The 23,421-nt window shown below is 35.4% G+C and overlaps 2 pseudogenes; both read left to right on the top strand.

Moving 5' to 3' along the window:
- The window catches only part of LOC120182458, a 34,990-nt pseudogene extending 27,406 nt beyond the window's left edge, over window positions 1–7,584 (top strand).
- On the top strand, window positions 7,384–22,064 carry LOC120182457 (annotated as a pseudogene).
- Window positions 22,065–23,421: the final 1,357 nt, after the last annotated feature.

Below are 23,421 nucleotides of genomic sequence, written 5' to 3'. Positions count from 1 at the left end.
GTAAAAACATTTTCAAACAGGACAATCTCAAATAAGGAAGGTCTTTGAAGCAAGTTGATACCTATTCTACATCTATTGGAGAAAAAGAATGAGCGAAGCCAAAATAATGAAAAACTTCGCATTCTTGAAAGAAAGTGGTCCAAGAAGCCAAAAAGTCTAGAGAATTGAACTTGTAACGCTCTCTTATGACATTATCATCAACTCATTAAGAATGATTACCTTGTTCCAAAAGGGCATGCTGAAGGCCCATTCCAGACAAAAATAATCCATGTGGGGTATTTTGAAAGCTCATATCATCAAGAAGCAAATGTTCAAGTATTTCAAAGACTCATATCAGCAAGAAGTAATGTTGAATGCATTCTGAATGTTCATATCAGCAAATGTTGGGGCATGCTGGAGGCCCATATCATCCTTCAGAAAGATCATTGAATTGAGAAAATATTTCCAATAAAGCAGAAAGGTATTAAGAATGAAAATGGTGAAACAGTGACAGTCGAGCTGACTATACATAATTGTTTTGCCCATCATGCAGTTGCATTATTATGATGATTTGATGCTGGCAAGCCAAAGCATCCCACTTTTATTCCTACTAAGCTTTGTTCTTTAGTGTCCTTGTGACGTCATACAAAAGCTAAGAACACTATACAAAGAGTTCACTGAATTAGAATTCTGGGCAGAAGACACATGAAATGATGAATGTGTTATCAAATGTTTTTTGAACCAGTTATTATGATGTTGAACCAATGTTGTGATCATATGGTGTTTCCATTTGTGGACCCAAGATGAAGTTTGTATTCTTCAACCCCAAGGATAAAAGTGAGAAATGATGAAGATTTCTTTCCGTGGAAGAGGAGCTGAAATTTTAACAGCAAGAAACTATTGGAGCCAACTAAGGTTGAATAATAGGTTATTGTTAAGCATCTCGACATGATATGGTCTGAATGGCTTTGTTCGAGATCCAGTTAGATGTGGAGACATGAAAGGAATTAGGATAAATCCTCCTTGTGATGTGTTTCAAGAGTCAAATCAGAACAGGCACTGTTTTCCTAAATAATCTCTGTTGAGTTTGACATATTTATATCTACATTCTCCAAAGATGATAGATTCTCTTTTCAATCCAGGCGAAGAAAGTCAATTTTATCAAAGACAACATGGGAGCAACAAGGTCATAATTCTGACTGTAGCAAGATTTCCATGAATGAAACATTTCTTCTGAGACTTTAATGCAAATGAAACAAAGAAGATATAAAGTTTGCTCTTCCAAAAAAGAGAATGCCATCTTAAAATGACATTTTGACTAAGTGAAAGAAGACCGAGTTCGCCACTTTGAAATCAAATAAATATGGACTCAACATTCATGCATCATATTTAGGCATTTACAAAAGTAGGGAATTTTCATTCATTTTATCAATGTTGAATATTTGACAGGAATTTCAAAAATTAGTAAAGATTTCAGCAAAGATTCGAAACCTCACTTGAGGGATCAACATTTCCAGAAAGAGTTCGTAATAAGAAGAACTCCTCTGAAGAGAAAGAAGAAGTTCATAGTATGAAGAACTTATTCAACCTTTTGCTTGACTCTATCGTAGAAGGAGATAGATCAACAAAATCATTTCCAGACAGAGTTCGTAATAATAAGAACTCCTTTGAATAGGAAGAAGATGTTCATAGTCTGAAGAACTTATTTAAACTTTTGCTTGACTCTATCGTAGAAGGAGATAGAGCAGCATAATCATTTCTAGATAGAGTTCGTAATAAGAAGAACTCATCTGAAGAGTAAGAAGAAGTTCATAGTCTGAAGAACTTATTCAACGTTTTGTTTGACTTTATCACAGAAGAAGATAGAGCAACATAACCATTTCCAAAAAGAGTTCGTAATAAGAAGAACTCCTCTGAAGAGGAAGAAGAAGTTCATAGTATGAAGAACTTATTCAACCTTTTGCTTGACTCTATCGCAGAAGGAGATAGAGCATCATAACCATTTCCAGACAAAGTTCGTAATAAGAAGAACTCCTCTGAAGATGAAGAAGAAGTTCATACTCTGAAGAACTTATTCAACCTTTTTCTTGACTCTATCGCAGAAGGAGATAGAGCAGCAGAACCATTTCTAGAAGGAGTTCGTAATAGGAAGAACTCATTTGAAGAGGAAGAAAAAGTTCATAATATGAAGAACTTATTCAACCTTTTGCTCGATTCTATCATAGAAGGAGGTAGAGCAGCATCAACGTTTCCAGAATGAGTTCGTAATAAGAAGAACTCATCTGAAGAGGAAGAAGAAGTTCATAATCTGAAGAACTTATTCAACCTTTTTCTCGATTCTATCGCAGAAGGAGATATAACATCATCAAGGTTTCCAGAAGGACTTCGTAATAAGAAGAACTCAATTGAAGAGGAAGAAGAAGTTCATAATCTGAAGAACTTATTCAACCTTTTACTCGATTCTATCGCAGAAGGAGATAGAGAAACATTAACATTTCCAGAAGGAGTTCGTAATAAGAAGAACTCATCTGAAGAGGAAGAAGAAGTTCATAATCTGAAGAACTTGTTCAACCTTAGCTCGATTCATCACAGAAGGAGATAGATCAACATCAACATTTCCATCTTAATCAAGAGAAGTCAAATGGACAAAAAACTTATTGTCTTTTCGTCTTTGCCCTGTTCTTGTTAACACAAGAATGAGCAAAGAGGGGCAGCTGTAGACACTAGTTTTTTGATCCATTTGTTATTTATTTATTATTATTCTTTTTATTAATATTAATATTAATATTAATATTATTTTTATTATTATTAAAATTATTATTAGTATATATTATTAATAAAATATATTATTATTACATGCCCATTTACAAAACCCAGAGTCCAAAATTACAAAGGAAGCCCAAGTAGACCCAGATTACAACTAAGACTCGAATCCAAACCCATATCCGGGTTGATCCGATACCCGACCTGGTCCAGATAACCTAATAGAACCCTCTTAGGGTTTCATCATTTTCTCTAACCGGCAATAACGATTAGCCGTTGGATCTAGCAAGATCCAACGGTCTAGAGGCCTTTAACAGAAAACCCTAGGGTATCATCACCCTAGGGCTAAGTCGGTCGCCTCTGCCACGTCCACGCCTCCAATTCCTCGCTGAAGCCTCCAGAAGACTCAAAGAAGTCGCACTCGTTGCATCCCTTCGGTGAGTCACCACCGTAGCTTCGGTGACTCACCGAGGGCCACTCTTATGACCGATCCGAGAGTAGAATCAACGAGGCCTATAAAAGCCTCGACTTACCTGAAAGAAAGAGGACATGAACGGAGAGCAAGCAACACCAACAGCAAAAACACGAGTAAAACACAACCAAACAACAAATCAAAAGAGGAGAGACACTTACCGAGGAAAAAGCCTATCATCAGAGCCTTCATGCGCCACCACACGCCTTCGAAGCATTCGAAATACGAACGTATAATTATATATCTGCTCCAATTATAAGCTTTTTAAGGGAAACGGAGGCCGGATTCGACCTTAGGATGCCGTGATATATATTTTAGGGTAATTTGGGAATTCCGGTCACCGTAGTGGTGGTCGGCGCCGGAGCAAGGCGACCAGCCGATGACTGGTTTCCCTTTGGCGAGGGAAACCTAGAAAGGGGGCAGAGAAAATTTTCATCCTTTAGTGCCGGTTAAAAGGTATTTATACCCTCACCTAAACGATGTAGTTTCGGTGAGGGGCCTCTGTGTAATTTAAAAATGGGGAAATATCATCCACAGTCCTTTAGATTTTTGTAACCTTCCATTTTGGTCGCTCGAATCAGATTTTTACACATTTTAGTTTTGTTCTCGTATTTTATTTTAATATATTTTAGTCCCTACCATATATATGTATATATTTTAGGGTAAAATACCATATTTACTCCCTCAAGTTATAATATTTTATATTTTAATCACCGATTAATAATTAAGGTTAAATTACACTATCAGTACATAGCTTTTTAATAATTCAAATTAGGGCCATAAGTTTTATTATTTTTTAATTTAATCCTATAGTTTTATTTTGGTCAATATTAATTGCAATTTTATTTTATTATTACCCCTTTATGTTTCAATATTTTAAATATAGTATTTAATTATTATTCTTATTTCATTTTAATCATATGAATATATATGTGAAAGATTTAAATTTATTTATTTTTTAATATTAAAAAAGAAGTTGTCTTAAAGTAACTAGATGTCATTTTCTGATATTTTAAATAAATAAATAAATACCCTACTTATAAAGAATATATATATATATATTTACTTTAGTTTTATTCAAATTATTTTAATATGATTTTCTTAGGAATAATTATCATATTTTATTAATATTTTTTTATTTTTTATATATAATAAGAAAGAGGTTGTCTTAAAGTAACTAGATGTTATTTTCTGATATTTTTAAATAATAAATACCTTACTTATAAAACCCTAAAAATATATATATTTACTTTAGTTTTTATAAAAATTATTTTAATATATTTTTCCTTAGAATTATCCGATTAAATTTGAAATAACAGGATTGTAAATTAAATTTACATTAGCATTCTTAAATTTTTACTAATAGAGAAAATTTATAATAGAAAGGTACCAATTTTAGGCGTTGTGGGGTGCTAATTCTTACCCAAACGTAACCGACCACGAATTCTTTTTTATTACTAAAAAGAATGAATTTATGGTTATACGTGGACTGATTTATTTTTTAAAATGATGTTTTATTAAAAACTATTTTAAAAGATGATTTTTAGATATTTGACCTACTTAACCCAAAAGGTCGATGGCGACTCCAAAACATTTAAATAAAAAAACCATTTATTCATCCACTCACTTTTCCGCCAAGGAAATTCGTGTCCGGGCGAAAACCGGTTACGACAATAATTTTTATTACAAAATTCTAATTTGCGCCCCATTACGGGGCTCCTATACGGCTCAGATGTTGAATTATTATTCTGCCTGTTTGTTATTTAGTTGCCTTGTTTAGATTTGTCATCCCGGTATCTAATGTAAGTTAATTTCAAATTGAACAACTGGGACCTAGTATCTAAAAATAATTCATAATGTATTTCAAATTTTGTTGATGATTGTCGCTAGTTTGTTATTCTATTTCATCATATGAATATATGATCAATTTTTTCTTGCTGTTTTTTAGCAGATTTTTTTGTTTTTCCTGTGTTTTCCTGCTAACGTAGTAGCTACATACTTATCAAGTCTTGCATTTTGCAGCATGCACAATAACTTGCATCTTTATATTATTGATAATAACTATATTGAACTTGCAGCTCGAGCAAAGAGTCAACGATGTTGAACAGTTCTACTTGACTACAGATAATACGGACTTGACTATTACCAAATCTAATTCAGCTTTTAAGGAAATAGTCAAAGAAAAACAACTTACTAGCATTGGGAAGCAGCAGAAACATCACACAGAGATGCTGCTGCTCTGAAGAGAATGCAGGAGCTTATGCGCCAGTTTCCCACAATTTTACGTCAGGTAAGCATAAATATTTTTTTGTTTTCTTTAGAGGTTTCAATGTTGTTCCACCTATTTTGAAAGTCTGTGTATTTCTTCAAGTTTCTTTCTTATAGATTTCAATTTTGTTCATCTTCAATGTTTTCTTAAATTTTCTGATTGAAACTTATTAATACCTTATCTAAACAAGGCCAAAGAAAGCTAAGTTTTTATCTGAAAATTTTCAAAGAATGTTTGTAAGAAGTTGTCCTGGTCTTTTAACGAGGGCCCTTTTACAAGAATTGCAGTTGCTTCTTTTATTTAGTCGGTATGTAAACTTCTATTACAGATGGTTGACATGGCAAATGCCTTTTTGGAAGTTTTGCCCTTTAAGTCGGCAGGGTATGCTGGAGCTTGATACTTCAGGATATTCTATCATTGCCCTTACTTTTCTTAATGAATTGTCTTCTTTTAGGGGGAACCTTTTTTCCTATTCTTATGTTGGATTACGGTTACTGAGTCTATCAAAACACTGAAGTTTTGTCCTCATATTAAACACTATACGCTAGCAATCATCCTTCATTTCATTTTCATCTATGTGGATGAATGCTTTTAGTTGCGGGTCATAAAACAGAATACTTAGATTTTAAAATTTATTTATTAAAACTTATTGGTTTCCCACCACAAACACACAACCCCTGTTACCCCCTAAAAAAGGAATTTTCATTTTAAATAATTTTTATTTAATTTGTTGCAAATCGATAAAAAAAATATTGAATTTACTCCTCCCATTCCTATAATTTCTTGAAAATTAATGCGGTCTTGCCTCAAAATTAAACTATTTTTGTTGAAAACTAATTGGTCCAGTATTTGGAAATTTAAACAATGGTGTTGATTCTTAGTCATAATTGCTGGTTAATTTTAATTATACTTGACGTTTGTCAGATCACTCAGCACAAATAGGCACATCCTTTTATGCATCCAGTTGATGTTGAAGGTCTTGGGTTGCATGACTATTATGAGGTAAAGCTTCTTGATTGTTTCAATATTTTCTGATTGGCTTTCTCATTTATAAGTAGACACATACTTTCGGTTTTCATTGGCCTTTATATTTGAGACTCTTTTCTGTGCTTTAGAAATTCACTGTACTATTTCCCCCCCTTATCCTCATGTACATGAAGACCTCTCACTAATCCTTGTTCCTTAAATTTTGACTATTTAATTTATTTATTCCTTATTTTGTATGCTTTAACTGATTCATCATAAGGTTGTGCATTTTAGGTTGTTCAGAAGCCTATGGACTTTGGTATAATAAAAAGCAAGATGGAGGCTAAGGATGGTACTGGGTACAAGAATGTACGCGAAATTTACTCTGATGTTAGATTGGTTTTTAAGAATGCCATGAAATACAATGATGAAAGACAAGATGTCCATATAATGGCCAAAACTTTATTGGAAAATTTGAGAACTGACTGCAACTTTTGCCTAAAGTTGATGAAGAGGTAAGCCAATATCTGGGTATGAGAACCTTCCACTGGTAAATGGTTGATGATTTATTTAAACTTGTTGTTTTCATTAGTATTTTGCCTTTTAAAGATTTAATCTTGCTTCAAGCATGTTGTGTATGTTCACTTGCTTAAGGTTACTTGCAGGAGAAAAGACTGGTTGAGGAGGAAGCAAAGCAGAGTTAGATGTGAAGCTGGCACAAGAGGTAGTTCATGCTAGCATGGCCAAAGAGTTGAGCAATGAAGTATGTAAAATAAGAAGACTTGTATATGAAATATAAATTGGAAGAATGCATGTAACTTTTTTTTTTTTACTAAACCTCATCCATCAACTCTGAACAGCTTAATTGTCAATTCTTTCAGCTTTGTGCAGTTGATTTGCAATTGGAGAAACTCAGATAGATGGTCATTAAGAAATGCAGGTTTGTTTGAAGATACATAATATGGAGTGTGGTGTGTTTGGCTGAAATTTATGAATAGTATCTATTGGTTTGCTTCAGGGTGTATATCAGATCAACGGATGATAGTTTGTTGTCATGAATTTGAGAATTACTTTATTTCTTTGCAACTAGTACTTACTTGTGTATAGCATTTTATGTGGATGGAGAGACAGAGAGAGAGAGAATTTTCTTTATAACCTTCAACCAAATCTTCGCATCATTAGTATTTAGTTCGTGCTGGAAATTCTCGTCTTTTCTTTGTGAAATATCTGATCTTTCTCTTTCAGAAAATTAAGCAAGATTAAATGTGTCTTTTGAAACTAAGGTTTTAAGTATTCTGTTGTAGGATTCCAAGGAAATAGAACTATGTTGAATCTTTATATGTTCTAATTGGATATTCTATCCTACAGAGTAGCATAACATATACCACACCCAAGTTCATTTGAATTTTCAGTTAAACTAGCTTAATTGATTACTGTTTCTATTCCATCCCTACAAAGATCATATTCTCTTTTGTTGGAAGATTATAACGTAACCTTGAGACAATTACTACTTTATATATGTTTCAGTATTCTTTCTGTATAATTCTTAAGCGTTATATGCATAATCTACATCTTTAATTTCGCATACAGTTGTTGGTTTTTAAAATGTTACTTATGATTAGGTCTAGGGGTTCTATGTATCTATCAGGTTTATGCTGATTTATTATTTAGATATCTGCATATTTATTCTGTTTTAAGTTGTTTGGTTTGAGGATTGGGTAAGCATGCTCCTTATACTGTTAACTTCAGTAATTTGCTGCTTGAAAATCAGATGTTTATTTCTTTTTTGAGTTTTTATACCATTTGCCTTGAAAACATTTTCCAAAGTTTTGTAAGGATTAATTTAAATTCATTGGAAGTACAGCTTGCAACTGGAGGAGGTGGTGGAGATATTGGAAAGAAAATTAATCATGGAGGTGGAGAAGGAGGTGATGATGGTGCAGATGATGACGATTATTTCGATGACTTTGATGATGATGGGGAGGGAGAGGAGGGGGGACTATTTAGAAGTTTCTTAAAGAGGTAAGAATCAAGTCCAACAGATGCATTTTGTATGTTTAATGACATATTTGTCAGGTTCTTAAAGTACAAAATGTTCTCTCAAATTATTGATTTTCAATCATTTTCTCTCCCAGCTTTTTGATCGAAAATTTGTGAATGCTGTATTAAATGAGTGGAACAAGACATGATGGACTTGCCTGCTGGCTCCCGACAAGCTTATGAAATGGTTTAATACCTTTTGTTATCACATTAAGATGTTCAAGCATTTTGCACCTTTCGTCAGAGGCTGAATAAAACTGTTTGCCTTCAGGGATTGATCAGTTCTGACCGAATGGTAAAATTCTTAGCAATTAATGCCAGACCAACCACTAGTAGATTTATTTCTCGGACTCTTCCTCAAGGAATGGCTTGGGCATTTATTGGCAGGTGACCCCAGATATGTTGTTATGAACTTCTGAAGGATGTATCCCACATTTTTAATGAAATAAATATTGGATCGTCGCGTATGGTTTAACTTGTCGTTGGATACTTACGCATCATGCTCTTATTTTTAGGATGCTTGCTGATCCTGCCTTCCTATACAGGCTTCTTTTAGAGGAGGTTGCTACTATTGGCTCTTCTGTTTGGTGGGAGGTGAAGAATCGAAAGGATAGGTAGCTTTTGTTACATGATAGCAAACATAGTTGCCAGGAAATGACTAGTAAAGACTTCCTTTAGTGCATCTACAGGATTAAGCAAGAATGGGATCTGGCGCTTATTAATGTGCTCACAGTAACAGCGTGCAATGCTCTTGTAGTTTGGTCTCTTGCTCCTCGTCATTCTTATGGCAACACCTTCTGGTTTGACTTGCAAAACACATTGCAGAAGCTTCCCAATAATATATTTGAACGGAGTTACCCACTTAGAGAATTTGACTTGCAGAAGAGAATCCATTCTCTTTGCTACAAAGCTGCAGAGTTGAGTATCGTTGGATTAACTGCTGAAGCTGTGCAAGGTTCTCTGTCAAATATTTTGTCCAGTATAAAGAAGGAAAAGTAAGTAGATTTGACTGTGTTTCAATTACTTTTTTGTTCTATTTATTTGGAAAGAAAAAAAAATCCTTGTTCGTTTCAAGGTTCTTCATGTGTATATTAATGGCTGATTTTTTTTATAAATATCAGGTTATCTGTGACCATTCCGTCTGTGAGTACCAATGCACTAGGCTATGGTCCTTTCCTTGGTCCTTGGATTCTATGCAAACCTTAGATATCAGCTTTTGTGCGGGTTTGATCAAGCAATGGTTAGCCATTTTGATGTCATTGGTGTAGCACTTCTCTTCAGCACTGCTGTAAGGTACATCTCCATCTCTCTTGCCCTTGCCTCCGCTTTCCGCCCTCCCTCCCTCCCTCTCCGACCACCAGCATCACATCCCTTTCATTGAGTACTTCTGATAGTGTTGCTGGGGGATTCTTATATTCTTCTCTATACCTTTTATCTAAACGTGCTTCTAAAACTATAATCTTAAGCATCTCTATTTTCTAATAGTCATCTTAGACACTCATTTTCGTCTATTTTTTTCATATATATATATATATATATATATATATATATATATTATAGTTTTCAAATTATTTTGAAATATATAATATATATAGTTTTGAAAATGTATATATTATATAGTTTGAAATCATTTTGAAAATTATATAATATATGATTTTTTTAAAAGAAACATTTTGAAAGACATATTATATAGTTTTAAAAGCATTTTGAAAACATATATACTATATAGTTTTTAAAAAATATATATATATATATATATAATTTTTTGAAAACATTTTTTGAAAATGCTTTTGAAAATATGTTATATAGTTTTAAAAATAATTTTTTGGAAAATATATGTAGTATGGTTTTGAAAACAAGGTTTTTGAAAATAAATAATATATAATTTCAAAAAAAAAATATTAATATTATTTATTATTTCTTGTTAATTAATATATATTTATTTTTTTATCTATTTGATCAGGTCCAGCAAGGGTTAAAAGTCCACTTGGTCCAAGTCTAGTTGGCCTACCTGGGTTTGCTGGGTCACCCGGGTAGCCTGACCCAGCAGACCTGGGTAGGCCCAAAGGTGTATTAGGGTTTACAGTGTCTCAAGCATCAACGTCGCAGGGAGCCAAACAAGTCACGAACGAAGCCAACAGCTAGGCGAAACAAACGGCCAACGGACTCCGGCTGAGATCCCCGGGACTGGACCATCCCGGGTATTCGGTCAAACAACACCCACGGTCACGAGAATAATGGAACAGCCTGTTGAGGGCGGAATAAACAAACGGCCGGTGGTGGGTATAAATACCCCACCACAACACTGCCAAAAGGGGAGAGAACCCACAGTAAACCAAGTATCATCGAGAGATAACACAATCACCAACACGAAAAGCAAAGTCACAGTGAACATCACCAAACAGAATCAACAATGAGCATCAAACACAACCGAGAACAAAACACAAGAAATATCAAATACATCAAACCAAAGGCTGAAGCCCCACAACAAAGTAAAAAAAATCAAAGCAAAAACAGTAACACAGCCACCGGAAGTTGAAGAGACCGTCGAAAAAAGGTAAAAAAAACCGAACGCTTTTTTCCAGATTTACGCCGATTTGTGGTGTTTTCGGGGATTTTGGCTTCAGATTATTGCTGGGGCTGTAGAGGGGGACATTTGGGTGTGTTTGGATTTTTTTCGGCCATCGCCTGCGACGGTCGACGCGGTGGCCGACGTGGCGGAGAGGCCACTGGGTGGTGACCTTCATACGACTAGGGGGAGGGAGTTTTGAGAAAGTATGAGAGTTGAGAGAGATATCACTTTGAGGGAGGGTTGAAAAATGAGATGAGAAGAGTGCTTTTTTGGCTTATATACGACCCGCTTAGTCAACCTGTGCAAGACTCGACCCGAGCCATAGGATTCGTGCATTTTTTTAAAAGGGGAAATTTTGATTCGGCCACCATTGTTTTAAAACGTTTCATTCTGGTATGTGTAAGTCAATTTAGCACTGAATTCTTCTTGAATTGATCCTCAAAGTTTATTTTATTTCAATTCAGTCCCTCTTAAATTTAATGCATGGTTCTATTTTTTTATTTTTTTTTCATATTATTATTTTATTTTTTGATTTTCCTTTTCTCTTATTTTCTATTTTTTTGTTTCCTTTTGATTTATCCTTTTATTATTTTCAGTTTTTACATGTTCCATTTCTTTTGATTTATTTAATATATTTTTTCTTATTATTTTGTTATATCCCTTTTGATTTATTGTTTATTTATTTAATGTTTTTTTCTTTTGATTTATCATTATTATTTTGTTGTTTATGTTGTTAATTTGATTTAGTTAAAATATTTATTATTATTACTACATTTTTTTCTTATAACATTTTTTACTTCTTTTTTTAGTAAGTAATTCCAAGCAACTCAAAGGTAAACAATTCGAATCGAATTTTTAAATGTTAATTTAAATTCTTGATTTTCGTAATTAAAAGACAACCGACAAATTAAGTACCGAAAGGGCGGTTCAAGGGTGCTAATCCTTCCTTGACCGTAACTTACTCCCGAACCCGATACATTTCTGGTAAAATGCAGATCAGGTAAAATGGTATTCGACTTACTTAAATATTTTTATAATGGTCGGTGGCGACTCTAACCCAATCAACTTAAGTCGAAGCCCAATTCTGTGCCCAATCGAAAGACGACCACGACAGTTTGGCGACTCCGGTGGGGACAGGTAAGTGAGTAAGGCCAGAAATTAATTTCCGGTTGTCTTTTTGAGCGAAAATTACAAATTTAAGTTTTAATTTATTTATTCAATTCTAATTATTAATCTTTGATTATTTTTCAAATAAATAGTTGTACTGACGTTTTTTTCAATGATTTTCGATTTTCAAAAATTTCACCTCAGGCTCTATACCCGAGCTCTAAACCCTTTTTAAGTGGGGGTGAAAACGACACCTTCATGAGAATTTATTCTCCGTGTGGGCCTAGTAACATTCGGGATTCATATACCTTATGTCTTCGTGTGAATTTATTCACCGTGCGGGCATAAGGGAATGTATCATCTCGAGTTTAACTTAGTCCACATGAGCTTGTAATGGGCTTAGGACTAAGGGTCTGGCAAGCCCAAGGGGGCACCAGCAAGGAGAACTCGGGTACTTTCTTTAGAACATAATCCGGGTGAGTACAAGGAATTAGAGCCTACCCCAAAACATCATTTCAAATCCTAGGATGCCTGAATTATGTCCTGTTTTATTTTTTGTTCAAAGCATGTGAACTAGAAATTTATGCGGTTAGGACTTGTTCAAAATCAACTTACGGGATAGAGATTATGTCCGGGTAGGAATACTAAGCATGTTCGGGTAGATATCATGTGGGGTAGGACTTTTATTTTCATGATTGTTTTCTTTACCTCACTAGCTCTTTTCATTTTTTTCTCTTTTATTTTATTTTCCTCATCTGCATCGTTCGAAAGAGGTGTTGATCCACCAAAAATGTGTTTGTTAAACGTATATAATCTGCATTAATGGACAAAGGGGTTACAATACAAGAGATGGAAAGCTCAGAAGTCCAACTATGGTCAAAGAATACTCAGGATGGACTGAGATTTACACTGTGGACACCAAAAGTCAACTTTTCGATCTGAAAAAAGTTGAAAGGCAAGAGGAGAAAAAAGTTATTGACTTGGAGAGTCCCTTCAAAGACAACAAGCCACTATTGACAAATTCAAGAAGGCAAGCTTCTGATAGTTCCTATTGATGGAGGACTCCAATGGAACTTTCGTTAGGAACAAGCTCAGCAGAGAGTGAAAGCCGAAGATGCAGTCCTTTGAGACCATTTTTTGGGGCAAGCAGCTCGTCACTTGCACAGTTTAGCCAAAGGAGCTGGAACGGTTCGACAGGATATTCAACCGGTAATAGAAAAGACGGAAGACGAATCAACTTGTCAGGAGCTGTTCGGGATCTATACCATCAAAATATTTTTTTGTCTCTTAAGGCATAACACTTTTATCCCTAATAAGGATTATTTATAATAACATACACATTTTTTGGATCAATGCCTCGAATATTTCATGCATCGTGCATTTAGACATATTTTTCATTTTGTTATTTAAATTTCTTTGCATTCGCATTAACTAACGGAAGAATGTCTCATCAAAGGAACAAATACTGATACACACCTCAAGCGTTTGACACACCCCATCCTCATAACACTCACTTAAAAAAGAAGAAGATGGAAGCCATAATTGTTTCGATTGAGGAGAACATGTTGAAGGTCTAGAGAGAGTTGGAAGACAAGATAAACCAGAGTAGTCGAAATACTCTGGATGCAATCACAAAGAGCCAAGAGTCCTTGGTCGATCAAATTGTGGCCAAGTTATATGGTATCCATCAAACTAGTGCACCTGGGGCAGGTTCACCGGAATGGGTAACTATACCATCTACCCCGCAAGTGGTTGTCTCACCTGAAATCTTATCGAAACTTCGAGGGGACTCATCTGCTACAAAAGCGAAGCCCTCGTCTGCTGTATTTAACCCTGAGAACAATCCAGGTTATTATCGTACACCGGATTCGGATTAAGAGAACAAATCAAAGAAGATGGAGGAGAAAATCAAGTAATTGGAGGACCAAATGAAGGTAGTTAAAGGAGACCATGACTACCATAGAGTCGATGCCGCTGAACTCAGTCTAGTCCAAGACTTGGTTTTTCCTCTAAAATTTAAGTCCCCAGAATTCGAGAAGTTCAATGGAAACAATTGCCCATACGCTCACATCACCATGTTCTACCGAAAGATGACAGGTTATGGAGAAAACAACCAACTCCTAATCCATTGCTTCAGGAGAGTCTGTCGGGCTTAGCCATCCGGTGGTACAACCAACTAAGTCGATCCCATATCAAGGCTTGGAAGGACTTAGCCAAGTTATTTCTGGAACAATACAAGCATGTCAACGACATGAGGCCAGATCGAGTTATGCTACAAAGCATGGAAAAGAAGCATAACGAGAGTTTCGGGCAATACGCACAAAAATAGAGAGATTTGACTGTACAAGTTCATCCGCCCTTGGATGAGAAAGAAACCCAGAAGCTTTTTGTATAAACCCTGAAGGCTCCATACTTCGGACACCTGGTTATAATCATATTAGGAAGCTTCTCAGACTTAGTTATGGCCGGAGAAATGATCGAGTAGGCCATAAAACAAGGAGAAATTAAGGATGGGGAAGCCAGTAAGAAACCTCCTATGAGGGATAGGGATGGAGAAATTAAGAACATCCACCACGTCAATAAAGGTGTTACAATCTCCAGCCCAAAATCAACTGCAGCTGTACCGTCAGGTACTTCTAAACAAGATTTTAGAGAACCCCGAAAGGAAAGGGAACATTTTGACCCTATTCCCATGACCTACAAAGAGCTTTACCGACAACTTCTTGACACCTACGTAGTGTCACCATATCTGGTGGAACCCATGAATCTCCCATACCCCAAGTGGTATAATGAGAATGCTCATTGTGAATATCACGGAGGTGTCCTACGGCACACCATTGAGAATTGTTACGCATTCAAGATAATCGTGCAGAAGATGCGTAACCAAAACTGGATTAACTTTAACAACTTGGGGGCATCCAAGTGAAGAAGATTATTTCATTATTTGAGGTATTTTGTTTGAATTTGTTTTTTTTTTATCTTTTTCTCAAGTTTTTTGTAAAGACATTTGAATAAATTTATGTTACTTTAAAGATGGTGAGCATCGAATCAAACTTGCAATTCTTTGAATATCAATTGAATTAAAAAACTATATAAATGATTCAGAGTTACAGATATTTGACAAAGTAACAAAACAAGGACTTTACCTCAAAAGGCACGAACACCATACATTTCCCTTACAAGAACCGATATAGCCTTCCCCTCTTATAAAAGAATAAAAAGGCTTGGTATTTAGATGTGCATAGGTGCGGACAACATGGGGCATCTTTTACATATGACATTTTTTATACTTTTTGTTTAAGACGTTCATTGATGATAATGATCTTCACAGATGGAGTAGTCGAGTAATCAAATCTAGTTTAGGTCAGTTGTTTGGAAATTGAACTCTAAAGATGAGATTCATTGACTTTCAAAAACACCTAGACTATAACAGGTTCTTCTTGACAAACTTAAAAATTAGACTCGTATACCCAAATTATAATATTATATATATATATATATATAATAAAGCTTGAGTTGTCCCACTAGAGCAATTGGATAAACACCCTGGCTTTATGGATAATATTCAATTAGCCTGATAAAGGTGATTATAATATAAAATAAAGCTTGAGTTGTCCCTCTAGAGCAACTGGTTAAACGCCCCGGCTTTATGGATAATATTCAGCGAGCCTGATAAAGGTGATTATAATATATATACAATGATATTAAGCGGTCCCTTTAGAGCAATTGGTTAAACACCCGACTTTATGGATCCAGCTAGTCATATAATGGCAAATTAAATAAGGAGTTTTGGTAAAGATGAACTAAGGGAGTTGAGGAAGACCTGTTATAGTTAACTTCACACAAGCACTCAAGAATTTCATTTTTAGACCGATATTTCTGCACTACCTTTGTTAGATGAGTTTACAAAACTTGAACAAATGGAAGATTTCAGAGAACCAAAATAGAAGGTCTAATAATTGATTATGCTAGTTGCGTCATTTTGTCCGCATCTAATTAAAATGCCAAGCCAAAGAAAAAGCATGTTGCAATGACCGAAAAAATGACATTTTCTATGGCTAAAACCTTAGGTCAACCTAAAGCCAACTCATCCACTTTGAAAGCATTGAAAGAGCTATTGATTCATTTGATATTCTTCGAACTCATGTTTATGATTTGATTTAATTACGAGCCTGAATTAAGGGGCAATATTTTACAGAATTTTTATATACTCATATCCTTTTTCCTCCTAAAATAGGAGAAAGGATAAAAACATTTTCAAATAGGACAGTCTCAAATATGAAAAGTCCTTGAAGCTGAAACCCAAGAAGAAATGGGGCATGATCGATTCCAAGGATCAAGACTGACATACAAAATGAGACTCCATCTAGAAGATAAAACATGACCAATTCATGTTACATGCATCTTAGGCATAACTAAGAGCATCACATTTGTTATTTTTTCACATACATATTTTTTTTGTAGCTTTAGAGTCAAGTTTTGACTTCAAGACGAAAGATACTCGATTCGAAAGCTCCTTTAAAGATCGATGGTGGTTGCTTGACTCAGCAGTGAGAAGTTGTACCTCAACCAACTTGACATATCTATAGATCTCAGAATCAATTTCAGATGGGTTCGAGAGCCAATTCAGAACGAATCCAGATCAGCTTAACTCAACGACGAGTGACTAGTTTCCAGTTGACATTTTCAAACCAGATTTCAATTCCACGACGGAAGATATTTGACTGACAAAGTTTATCAGTGGGTTTTCCCGTGAAGAGGAATCACCCAAAAATCATATCACTTGGTTCAGACCCGTTCAGAGGAACCACCTGAAGAATTATGACCGGCTCAGACCCGTAAAGGGAAGCCATTTTTTAGAAACTATCTGTAACATAACTCAAGACGAGAAGAGTTATCTGTCAGCAAAGACCTTTGAGTTCGACTACGCTCAGCTCCAAGGCACATCATTTGCAGCATAGCTCAAGGCTAGAAGGGCTATTTTCCACCAAAAGACCTTCAAGTTTGACTACGTTCAGCTCCAAGGCATATCATTTGCAGCATAACTCAAAGCTAGAAGGGTTATCTGCCAACCAAAGACATTTGCATTCGATTACACTCAGCTCAAAGGCACATCATTTGCAGCATAGCTCAAGGCGAGAATGGCTATCTGCCAACAAAAGACCTTTGAGTTTGATTACACTCAACTCAAAGGCACATCATTTGTAGCATAGCTCAAGGCAAGAAAGGCTATCTGCCAAAGACCTTCGAGTTCGATTACGCGAAGCTCTAAGGCACATCATTTGCAGCATAGCTCAAGGCTAGAAGGGTTATTTTCCATCAAAAGACCTTTGAATTTGACTACGCTTAGCTCCAAAGCATATCATTTGTAGCATAACTCAAGGCTAGAAGGGTTATCTGCCAACAAAGACCTTTGAGTTCGACTACGCTCAGTTCCAAGGCACATCATTTGCAGCATAACTCAAGGTTAGAAGGGTTATCTGCCAACAAGAGACCTTCGAGTTCGACTACGCTCAGCTCCAAGGCACATCATTTGCAGCATAGCTCAAGGCTAGAAGGGCTATCTTCCATCAAAAGGCCTTCGAGTTTGACTACGCTCAGATCCAAGGCATATCATTTGCAACATAACTCATTGCTAGAAGAGTTATCTGTCAACAAAAGACCTTCGAGTTTGACTACGCTCAGGCCCAAGGCACATCATTTGCAACATAGCTCAAGGCAAGAAGGGCTATTTGCCAAAAAAGACCTTAGAGTTCGTCTACGCTCAGCTCCAAGGCACATCATTTGTAGAATAACTCACGGTTAGAAGGGCTATCTGCCAACAAAAGACCTTCGAGTTCGACTACGCTCAGCTCCAAGACACATCATTTGCAACATAGCTCAAGGCAAGAAGGGCTATTTGCCTACAAAAGACCTTCGAGTTCGATTAGGCTCAGCTCCGAGGCATATCATTTGCAACATAACTCAAGGCTAGAAGGGTTATCTGTCAACAAATACATTTGAGTTCGATTCCATTCAGCTCCAAGGAATATCATTTGCAGCATAACTCAAGGCTAGAAGGGTTATCTGCTAATAAAAGACCTTCGAGTTCGACTACGCTCAGTTCCAAAACACATCATTTGCAACATAGCTCAAGGCAAAAAGGGTTATTTGCCAACAAAAGACCTTCAAGTTCGACTATACTCAGATCCAAGGCATATCATTTGCATCATAACTCAAGGCTAGAAGGGTTATCTGTCAATAAAAGACCTTCGAGTTCGATTACACTCAGCTCAAAGGCACATCATCTGCAACATCGCTTAAGTCGAGAAGGGCTATCTGCCAACCAAAGACCTTCAAGTTTGACTACGCTCAGCTCTAAGACACATCATTTGCAACATAGCTCAAGGCAAGAAGGGCTATTTGCCAACCAAAGACCTTCGAGTTCGACTACGCTCAGTTCCAAGGAATATCATTTACAGCATAAATCAAGGCTAGAAGGGTTATCTGCCAACAAAAGACCTTTGAATTCGATTACACTTAGCTCAAAGGCACATCATTTGCAACATAATTTAAGTCGAGAAGGGCTATCTGCCAACCAAAGACCTTCGAGTTCGACTACGCTCAGCTCCAAGGCATATCATTTACAGCATAACTCAAGTCTAGAAGGGTTATATGTCAATAAAGACTTACACTCAGCTCAAAGGCACATCATTTGCAGCATAGCTTAAGTCGAGAAAGGCTATCTGCTAACCAAAGACCTTCGAGTTCGATTCCATTGAGCTCAAAGGCACGCCATTTGCAGCATAACTCAAGGCTGGAAGGGTTATCTGCCAACAAAAGAACTGCGAGTTCGATTACACTCAGGTCAAAGGCACATCATTTACAGCATATCTCAAGGAAAGAAGGGTTATCTGTCAATAAAAACCGTCGAGTTCGATTCCATTCAACTCGATGACACATCAATCACACTATTTTCCAACAGCATAACTTAAGTCGAGAAAAGCTATCTGTCAACGAAGGTTTCTGAGTTTGTTTCCGATCCAAGGTCTTTAAAATGAGAAGAAGACCAAAGTTGACTACAATTTGGCAATAAAGAAGCCACATTCTGATTCAAATTCTGAACTATGGCTTCAATTCCATTTCAAGATGGACTTGACTTCGCGACGGAGGAGTCATCCACAACTCAATTCAACAGAGAGTTATTCTATTCAATTTTCAACTCCACCAGACGAAAATTTTGTTTCCTTTTATCTTTGTCTTATTTTTCGTTCCACGAAAAAAGACAAAGAGGGGCAGATGTAGACACTCATTTTCATCCATTTTTTTCATTTATATATATATATATATATTATAGTTTGCAAATGATTTTGAAATATATAATATATATAGTTTTGAAAATGTATATATTATATAGTTTGAAATCATTTTGAAAATTATATAATATATGGTTTTTTTAAAAACATTTTGAAAGACATGTATATTATATAGTTTTAAAAGCATTTTGAAAACATATATACTATATAGTTTTTAAAAAATATTTTAATATATATATATATATAATTTTTTGAAAACATTTTTTGAAAATGCTTTTGAAAATATGTTATATAGTTTTAAAAATAATTTTTTGGAAAATATATATAGTATGGTTTTGAAAACAAGGTTTTTGAAAATAAATAATATATAATTTTAAAAAATATTTATTAATATTATTAATATTATTTATTGTTTATTAATATATATATATATTTTTTATCTATTTGATCAGGTCTAGCAAAGGTTAAAAGTCCACTTGGTCCAAGTCTAGCAAGCCCACCCGGGTAGCCTGACCCAGTAGACCCGTATAGACCCAAAGTTATATTAAGGTTTAGAGTGTCTCAAGCATCAGCGCCGTAGGGAGCCAAACAAGTCACGAACGAAGCCAACAGCCAGGCGAAACAAATGACCAACAGTCTCCGGCTGAGATCCCCGGGACTGAACCATCTCGGGGTATTCGGTCAAACAACACCCACGGTCACGAGAACAACAGAACAACCCGTTGACGGCGGAACAAACAAACGGTCGGTGGTGGGTATAAATACCCCACCATAACACTGCCAAAAAAGGAGATAACCCACAGTAAACCAAGTATCATCGAGAGACAACACAATCACCAACACGAGAAGCAAAGCCACGGTGAACATCATCGAACATAATCAACATTGAGCATCAAACACAACCGAGAACAAAACACAAGAAATATCAAATACATTAAACCAAAGGTCGAAGCCCCACATAAAAGTAAGTAAAAAAATCAAAGAACAAATAGCAACACATCCATCGGAAGTTGAAGAGGCTGTCGGAAAAAGGTAAAAAAAACCGAACGGTTTTTCCTAGATCTACGCCGATTCGTGGTGTTTTCGGGGATTTTAGCTTCAGATTATTGTTGGGGCTGTAGAGGGGGACATTTGGGTGTGTTTAGTTTTTTTTCAGCCATTGCCGGCGGTGGCCGGCGTGGCGGAGAGGCCATCGAGTGGTGACCTACATGCGACCGGTAGAGGGAGTTTTGAGAGAGTATGAGAGTTGAGAGAGATATCACTTTTAGGGAGGGTTAAAAAATGAGATGAGAAGAGTGTTTTTTGGCTTATATACGACCTGCTGGGTCGACCTGCGCAAGACCCGACCCGGACCATGGGATTCGCGCATTTTTCATAAAAGGAAGAAATTTTGATTCGGCCCCCATTGTTTTAAAACATTTCATTCTGGTCCGTGTAGGTTAATTTAGACATGAATTCTTCTTGATTGATCCTCAAAGTTTATTTTATTTCAATTCGGTCCCTCTTTAATTTAATGCATGGTTCCATTTTTTATTTTTATTTTTTTCATATTATTATTATTATTATTATTATTAATTTTATTTTTATTTTTTGATTTTCCTTTTCTCTTATTTTCTATTTTTTTGTTTCCTTTTGATTTATCCTTTTATTATTTTATTATTTTCATTTTTTAAATTTTCCCTTTCTTTTGATTTATTTAATATATTTTTTCTTATTATTTTGTTATATCCCTTTTGATTTATTGTTTATTTATTTAATGTTTTGTTCTTTTGATTTATCATTATTATTTTGTTGTTTATATTGTTCCTTTGATTTAGTTAAAATATTTATTAATATTATTACTATTTTTTTCTTCAAACATTTTTTACTTCTTTTTTTAGTAAGTAATTCCAAGCAACTCAAAGGTAAGCAATTCAAATCGAATTTTTAAATGTTAATTTAAATTCTTGTTTTTCACAATTAAAAGATAACCGACAAATTAATTAGTGGTAAAACGCAGATCAGGTAAGATTGTGTCCGACCTACCTAAATATTTTTAAAATGGCCAGTGACGACTCTAATCCAATCAATTCAAGTCGAAGTCTAATTCCGGGCCCAACCGGAAGACGAACGCGACACTATTTAATCAAGGAACCTCTGATACCTTGTCAAGATTACTCTTCTTAGTATCTAGATCTAGTCAAACATCTGCCAATAGTATTATATCATATGGACGATGGCTAAATTATTATTCTTGCACGTTAAAGTTTTCATTGTTGTTTACTTTATGAAGTTCGTGGTATTCATTGCCTCGCCCGGCTAGTTCTTTGCAGGGTTGTGAATGTTCAAATAGGAGAGAGATCGAGGTTAGCTTAGCTAGGTGTTGAGGGGGATCCACTGGTTCAGTCAGATGACCTCTTGAAGGCTTATAATAGACCTTTTGAGGTTGGGACGAGGTAATATTCAAAATGGTTTATACCCAAGAATTATGTTGTTTCTTGTCTTGGACTTGTTGGCATCAGACAAGGAAATGACGAATTTGGTGCTGGTGGGGAAATGGGAGCTCCGAAGGGTCGGAGAAAGAGGATTGTCAGAAAGAAAGTAACTGCAAGCTCTGCTTAGTTAATTGTCATAGATTCCATCGGTGTCCAATTTTGCAGCTCGATGGAGAGAATTCAATACGAATAACCTCTTGCTATGAGTTTTGTCTAGTGGCGATCACTGGCTAAAGAAGTCGAAATGACGCTGGCACAGTAAGTGACGAATTCTTGACTGCTTCTCAATTTGATTTGGTTCTTAGATGAACTACAATAGAGCTTTGTGCAGTTAAGTAGGAGGCATAAACAAAGTGTTTTCTCACAACTGATGCCAATTTCCAACTCTTAAAACAAACATTGTTGTAGCTTGGGACACAAACCAACACTTCACCCAATTCAATATATTTATCCTCTTCTTACAATGTTTAAACTGTATAAGAGAATTTATAAGGCTTGAATTGTATAAACCTTTTTAATTAGATTATCATTTATTTTATAAACATAGATTTTATAAGAGAATTTTATAAAAATTCTAACTAATTTATCATTCATTTTTTTCATTTTAATAAAACTTTAAATAAAATACATACTTGTAATAACTTTTTAACTATTTTCACCTCTTTCCTAAGTTAAATTAAATATAAATTATTTATCTTGTAAATTTTAATAAACATATATTTTTGGGTAAATTGTATAATTAATAACTGAACTTTCTTTTCACTCTTATTTTGATCTTTGTACTGTAAAAGTTTTTATTTTAATATTTTCTTTAACAATATCTACCTAGGAGGAGAGAAAAGAAAATTTAACTCCTAATGGGTATTGAACTCAGAGATGAAAGGTGTCAACTAAGAATTTTTAACCGCTTCCTTTATAAGTTATTGACTTAATTTAATAATTAAAATTTATATATTATATTTGTCACTCTACCATTAACTTTATAACAGCGTTATAAAATGGCTTAAATAATATCCCTCATCTTTAGTCATTTTGAGCCTTCCATGGTCATAGTTATTATAGTCTATAATCATCATTTTTCTCTTGAAACCCAAATCAAGACCCGATCCAAACAATACCCAAATCCATTTACAAAAGGGCCCAAAGCCCAACCCAAGACATAATCAGAAAATAAAACCAAATACCTAATTAAGGCCAAAACCCGACCAGGTGCCCAACTAAGACCTGATTCGGGTCTAACTTATCCCTAGGTAGCCGCCCACTTCCCCCAACCAGTAAACACTTCCTCTGCCCCAACTCGTGGCCACCATTTTCTCTCCCAATCCCAGCAAATCCACTCCAGCACGTCACCATCACTAACACTCCACCACCTGCAGAAAGCAAAGAAGACAACAAAATATGAATCATTATTTTTTCCAGTGTAAAATGGGTGTAACACCCCAAGCCGTATCCGACTCGGATACGAACCTGAGGTGTCACATTAA

This window comes from Hibiscus syriacus, unplaced genomic scaffold (assembly GCF_006381635.1).
Source record: "Hibiscus syriacus cultivar Baekdansim isolate YM2019G1 unplaced genomic scaffold, ASM638163v2 tig00112657_pilon, whole genome shotgun sequence".
In the NCBI taxonomy this organism is placed as follows: domain Eukaryota; kingdom Viridiplantae; phylum Streptophyta; class Magnoliopsida; order Malvales; family Malvaceae; genus Hibiscus; species Hibiscus syriacus.
This window is presented reverse-complemented; position numbering and strand designations above follow the sequence as displayed.